The sequence below is a fragment of the Rattus norvegicus genome, chromosome 2, assembly GCF_036323735.1.
Source record: "Rattus norvegicus strain BN/NHsdMcwi chromosome 2, GRCr8, whole genome shotgun sequence".
NCBI classification, from domain to species: Eukaryota; Metazoa; Chordata; class Mammalia; order Rodentia; family Muridae; genus Rattus; species Rattus norvegicus.
The window spans coordinates 210,213,575-210,219,585 of NC_086020.1; the positions used below are offsets into that span (position 1 = coordinate 210,213,575).

General features: G+C 41.8%; 1 pseudogene; it reads right to left on the reverse strand.

Annotated features, from left to right (window-relative positions):
• Nucleotides 1–2,211: 2,211 nt before the first annotated feature.
• Nucleotides 2,212–2,811, reverse strand: Srsf3-ps10 (serine and arginine rich splicing factor 3, pseudogene 10; annotated as a pseudogene).
• Between the last annotated feature and the right edge of the window lie 3,200 nt (nucleotides 2,812–6,011).

A 6,011-nucleotide genomic window follows, 5' to 3' on the forward strand; every position in this document is an offset into this window, starting at 1 on the left:
AAATCTAGATCTTGCTTTTCTGGTGCGTTTGGATATTCCGTGTTTGCTTTGGTGGGAGAATTGGGCTCCGAAGTTGCCATGTAGTCTTGGTTTCTGTTGCCTGGGTTCCTGCACTCGCCTCTCGCCATCAGATTATCTCTCGTGTTACTTTGTTCTGCTATTTCTGACAGTGGCTAGACTGTCCTATAAGCCTGTGTGTCAGGAGTGCTGTAGACCTGTTTCCCTGTTTTCTTTCAGCCAATTATGGGGACAGAGTGTTCTGCTTTCAGGCGTGTAGTTTTTTCTATCTACAGGTCTTCAGTTGTTCCTGTGGGCCTGTGTCTTGAGTTTACCAGGCAAGTCACTTGCAGCAGAAAAGTTGGTCTTACCTGTGGTTCCGAGGCTCAAGTTTGCTCGTGGGGTGCTGCCTACAAGCTCTCCAAGGCGGCAGCAACCAGGAAGATCTGCTCCGCCCTTTCTGGGAGCTTCCATGCACCAGGCTTCCAGATGGCGTTTGGTGTTTTCCCCTGGCATCAGAGATGTGTGCAGAGTGCAGTCTCTTCTGGTTTCCCAGGCGTGTCTGCCTCTCTGAAGTTTTAGCTCTCCCTCCCATGGGATTTGGGTGCAGCGAACTGTTTATCAGGTCGGTCCCTTCAGGTTCTGGAGGTTTCTCAGATGCAGCGGACCTGCTGTTCCTGGGCCCTCCTCTACGGGAACCCAGAGGCCGTATACAGTTTCCTCTTGGGCCAGGGATGTGAGCAGGGGTGGGCAGTGTTGGTGGTCTCTTCCGCTCTGCAGCCTCAGGAGTGCCCACCTGACCAGGCGGTGAGGTCTCTCTCCCACGGGGTTTGGGAGCAGAGAGCTGCTGCGGGCAGGAATCTGCCAGTTTTTTTCGTGGTTTTTGGTCATAAGAATTCTTCTGTTGGCAAGTATCGATTCAAGTCACTGATTTTGCCAAGGTTTTGAGTCACTTATGTACTTGTATGTTTTCAACTGAATGGCCAGAAAAGTTTTCTATTTCCTTCGCTTTTGAAAGACAATGGGGTTGAGAACAGCACTCTTGCTGATTTGTTTTATTTTGTTTGGGCAGTTCATTATTTCCTCAAAGCTTTTAATATTTCATTCCATTCTGTTCTCTTTTTCCTGCTCTAGTTTCTGTAGAGGTCAGGTATAATTCCTAGGTTCACTATTGTAAAGTTAAGACAGCCTCTCCCACCCACAACATACCCTGTCCCCTACAGGACTTCTCCTTACCTTTGATACTTTGAATATAAAAGTTACAATCCCACTTTTAGTGGATAACTTTGTTTGGGTTTTGGAGTTTTATGACTTTTTTTGGTATTTTGCACTCTATGAGATGTCATGATCAGTGAGTATTTGTAAATAATCTGAGAAAAATACAAGGTCACAATTTTGTCACTTATTTCTCCATTCCTTTTCCCTTCTTCTTCCTCTGGAATTTCCATAATATGTGTATGAAATCTTTTCTAGTTGTTCCATATCTCTTTTCCTTTCTTTTCTTTTCTAGAATATTTTATGTTAAGTCGGTGGTCTCTGCTTTTCAGTTGTGAAGTTTTCTGTTAACTTACTCCAAAACTTGGAAGTTTTTGTCTTGTTGTTAAACCTACTATTGAACCTAATAAAAACATTTTTGTTTTTATACAAAATGGAAGTTCTTTCTTTAAAACAACAATTTGTAACCAAAACTTTAATCCCAAGGATTCTCACAAACACATTACAAATGACAACATAAAAAAAAAAAAAAAAACTTGCACAGTAACTGAAAAGTTCCACTCTACAGTGTACCCTTAAAGTGATAGGACACTGGTATTTTAGTGTGACATTTCCAAATAAAGATGTCACAACAGCTCTGCATCCACATACAGAAACCAGGAAGGAACTGCTTTGAAACCCTTCAGAGTGTGGTTCCTACCGTTTATCTGTTGGCTGCGTTCACAGCAGCCTTTAGAGACTGCTTACCATTTCACCCTCAGTGCCACACTGTGTCTCAGCCACTAGAGGAACTACAGCTTCAATCAGTTCCCACCAGTCACTTTATACCATCAGTACATCACACGTAAAACTGGGCAAGATCTAGGTTTATTTCAGTCTATGAAAAACTAAAATTCAAAAAAAATTAATCTCCCTTCAACGAACATTGTAAAGTAACAATTCTTGATATTGTATGCCTCATATGATCCATTTAAAACCATAGAGAATTAAAATCGGTTTATGTGTCACTGTTCCAAGAGACAAAACAAATTTGAACAGGTAAAACATCTTAAAAATGCACCAAGCTTATGAAGCCTCAAGCAAAACTTTAGTTTCCTGTACATACTCCTGTCAAATGAAGTTATTTCCTGTGCACCACTTTTGCAAACTAGTCTTCTATTTCCTTTCATTTGACCTAGATCAGTACGAGACCTAGAGAAGGATAGGGAGGGCTTTTGATTTCTCTCACGAGACAGAGACCTTTCTCCTCCTTGGGGATCTGAGCCAAAGAGGAGGACTCCTTTTGTGGTAATCATCCCGAGGACGATGATCCCAAGAGGGAAGCAGGCCACCATTCCGACTTGTATTTACACCGTTTGACAGTTCTACTCTTACGTGGCAGCCACACAGTGTTCTTCCGTCTAGCTCACGGACAGCATCTGTGGCATCTCAGGGATCTTCAAATTCCACAAAGGCAAAGCCAGGAGGGTTTCAAGCAATCCACACACATCATAGTGGTCCATAATAGCCAAAAACCTGTTCTAACTCAGTCCTGTTCCCATTGTTTCCACGATTACCTACGATGAGATTCTTGTCCAAGAGACAAGAATCATGATGCATTTTGAGATCCTGTATTCAAAAGATGCAAGCTCAAATCTTAACACTCCCCTCTGACTCTTCTCCTACAGATGCTCTTGGTCCCGCAGCAACCAGAAATGGCCCAAAATCGAAGTTCTTTAGATTTCCAATTTTTTGCTTACACAGCTCAACTTTTTTTGAATACTATTCCACTCATTAAATCTTGAGTGTAAATCAGAGTTGCTTTGAATTCATAGTCCAATATTTCCAACATCTTTATCCACTGCCAGACTGGTTCTAATATTTGCTCTCACTCTTCAGACTGTGTTGTTGTTGCTGTTGTTGTTGTTGTTGTTGTTGTTGTTGTTGTTGTTAGGGGATTTCTGTTTGGTTGGTTTTTGTTTGGTTGGTTTTTGTTTTGTTTTTCATCAGTGTCTTACAAATATACAAGAATTGGTGGCTGCCTGAACAAGACTTGCACATGTCCAAGCCAAACCAATCAATACTGCATCATGGATGTGAGAGGTCCCTACCAGTTCTCACTCTTAGTTGATGAACTATTTGCAGGTGATGCCTACTAGAGAAGAGAGAGCCTTTATAAATTTACTCTTGATAGATGGACTTAATGAACCAGCTAAATAAGAACTTAATATTGTGGTAGCTGGATGGGTTGAAGTAAATTAGTCTATCATTCCAGGATTCGGACTCCTGTGAGCCTGTACTGAGGTCAGTCAACAAGTACCCATTCCCCGAGGGTGGAAATTGATGACCAAATGAGATGTACCTAACCATTTCCTTGTCCCTTGTGGAAACAGACTGACAGGTTAAACATTTTTCCTTCCTTGAGTCAGCTAAGCACTGATAAAATCCTGGCAGAATCTACATAAGAATTTTATTCTTGGGATGGGTCTATTTTTAAATATATTTTTATTTATTCTTTGAGAATTCCACACCTATGTACAGTATATTTTATTTGTCCTCCACTATCTTGTCAACTCCTCTCCAATTCCCCCAACCCCCAAAATCTCACTCCCATCTTCATACCTTCTTTTATAGTTGTTTTAATGAGTCACTGAGTCCAATTACTGCCAATAAAATATCCATAGGTAGGACTACCCATTGGGGCATGATCAACTTACCAGGAGCTAAACTCTGGAAGGAACCTGACTCTCCTTCCCTTAGTATCAACTGCAGATAACTCTTCCTTCCCTTAATATCACCTGTAGATAATTCTTCAGTGAGGAATAAGAGCAAGTGGGTGCCTCTCTCATGCTGCAGCTTCAACTGGCTTGATCTTTTTGTACAAGGCACCCACATCCTCCCTACTCAGGCCTGACAAAAGCATGGGTAGGTTTTCTTTAACACTTGTTATGAGAACATAGAAGAAGATTTTTGAGACCAAGGGTGGGAAAAAGAGGGACCATGGAGAAATACTGAAGAGTGTTTCAATCCTCTTACAAAGACCTGCCTTGTGGACTGTAGTCAATACAGAGACAACTTCTTAATGTATATAGAAGTGTCATGGAAGGCTGAGCTGTAAGTCATATATCTACATTATACCTGTCTACATTACATGCTCAGGGAACATTTCAGAAAAGGAGGCGGAACAATTGTAAGAGCCTGAAGTCAGTGAGGTAAGCCATGAAACAGGATCTTTCAGGCATGAGAGGATCCATGAACTTGCAGAAACTGGTTGCCTGCACAAAATTTGAAAACCTGACCCATGACCAAACTCCCCTGAGTTTCTTCAATGCTCAGGTTCAACTGAGTGCTAAGGACAGTTCAGGCTTTCTGGCCTCTAGCTTTGTTTTTATTCCCTGGTATCTCTGCTCTGGTCATCTTTTCTCTCTGACCAACTGGTCTACCTCTCTAGTCAAGGAGCAAACTATTTTCCCAAAGCCCTTAGTTTTCTTAGGTATCCAGGGAAATGACTGTTTTTCAGTCCTCCCAGATACCACCTGTTAGGACCAGACTTGAAACTGATAAGTTCCTAAAATTAAGAATTGGAAATTGGAAATTAGTCATTTGGGTTTTTGGTGGTGGTGGTGGTGGTGGTTTGTTGTTGTTGTTGTTCTTGTTGTTGTTGTTGTTGTTCTTGTTCTTGTTGTTGTTGTTGTTCTTGTTGTTGTTGTTGTTGTTGGGGGGGGGGGTCATGAACCAGTGAGGTTTATTGGAGTAACTTACAGGAATATGAGTGAGGGATTACTTACAGAAACAGAAATGACTCAAAGAAAGCTGCATCACCAAGGCCAACTCCAGCATGAATGATAGCTCACAAAAGCTGGGAAATCTGGAGCACACTGCACAGCTGCTCAGGAGGTTGGAGATCTTCCTTGCCAAGTGGCTGAAGCTGCTCTAACCCTCTTCCAAGCAGCACAGCTGGTTTCTGCTTCTTTCTGGCAGCTGGTCTGGACTCAGAGTTGTCTTTGCAGCTCAACTTCTCTGAGAGTCTTCTTTGCAGCTCTGCTCTGCTTACTGTGGCAGGAAGGGGCCTAGTAAATCTGCTCAGTTTCAGGGAGTTATTGAAATTATTTTTGTTGTGGTAGTTTATCTCCCTGTTTAAGGAGCTCCCTGTATGTAGGGATGTTTTAATGTTGAAGGAGGCTGTAACACAGCACTGGTCTGGGGCTAGTCAGTGTAGTATAGGTAAGTTAATCTTTCTAAAAACTCTGAGGTGAGAGCTTTCCCAAAGACATGTGTAGTAGATGACATTAGTGTCAAAATTTCTTTTTCAAAAATCACTTATGTGATCTGTGCCTGGAGGGCTCTCTATGCTAGGATCCTGCTGGGAGAGAGCTGGTTTCCCTGGAGTGCTGACATACAGGCTTATAGGAGGGTCAAGCTACTGTCAGAGGCAGCAAGACAAGCAAACACCACAGACAACCTGATACAAGAAGCAAGTACAAGAAATTAAGCATCAGAAACCAAGGCCACTTGACATCCTCAGAACCAAATCCTTGTACAACAGCAAGTCCTGGATACCCCAAAACACCAGAAAAGCAAGATTATGATTTTAAAATCACATATCATGGTGATGCTAGAGGACTTTAAGAAGGACATAAATAACTTCCTTAAAGAAATACATGAAAACAGGTAGAAGCCCTTAAAGAGGAAACACAAAAAAGAAAAAACCCTTAAAGAATTTCAGGAAAACATAACCAAACAGGTAAAGGGATAGAACAAAACCATCCAAGCTCTAAAAATGGAAACAGAAACAAAGGAATAACAAAGGAAGACAACTC